Source organism: Hemibagrus wyckioides, linkage group LG10, assembly GCF_019097595.1.
Source record: "Hemibagrus wyckioides isolate EC202008001 linkage group LG10, SWU_Hwy_1.0, whole genome shotgun sequence".
Classification (NCBI taxonomy): Eukaryota; Metazoa; Chordata; class Actinopteri; order Siluriformes; family Bagridae; genus Hemibagrus; species Hemibagrus wyckioides.
In genome coordinates this window covers 906,967-907,500 of record NC_080719.1, presented here as the reverse complement: position 1 = coordinate 907,500, position 534 = coordinate 906,967, and the positions used below count along the sequence as shown (strand labels likewise).

General features: G+C 36.5%; 1 protein-coding gene across 1 annotated transcript in view; it reads left to right on the top strand.

Moving 5' to 3' along the window:
- Positions 1 to 534, top strand: part of si:dkey-181f22.4 (receptor-interacting serine/threonine-protein kinase 2) — a 10,378-nt gene extending 9,844 nt beyond the window's left edge. The window contains exon 11 of the mRNA XM_058400147.1: positions 1 to 534. This exon is cut by the window's left edge and continues 475 nt beyond it. The gene's annotated coding sequence lies outside the window, so the exon portion shown is untranslated.

Genomic DNA, 534 nt, shown 5'->3' with positions numbered 1-534 from the left:
ATCACCATTGTCATCATCATCATCGTCATCACCATCATCATCATCATCATCATTCAGTGGAGGTTTTAATCTCTCTATAACTCTCAGCCTGTTAAAGCAGGTCCATTAAAACATTATTAAATGAATGTATTTATTATTCTGCTGTGTAAAAAAAAGGAAAACAAAGTTTCATTCCTGTGGAAGACTTTTTTCTGTTCAGATTTTAAATCTCCTCCCTGCTTCTGTTGTCTTCATGATGTGTGGGTTGTGGTATTTTTCTCTGTAATCAGGTCACTGGTGTCAGAGCAGGTGTAGGACAGCAGTACACCAGTATTTCCTCAGCTAGTAGTGGATTTTATCCTGCAAGTATCTTGTAACAAGAACTTCTTTATTTCTTATTGTTGTGTACAGTATGACATGAGTGTTTATTGTGTATGGTGTGTTTTTGGGTGTGGCACGGGTTAATCCAATCAAAACATTAACAAGAAAGTGTTGATGTACCGTGAGGGATTAGTTATCAGTCAATAAAATTGTGGGTTTTTTTCAGTTCTCCTG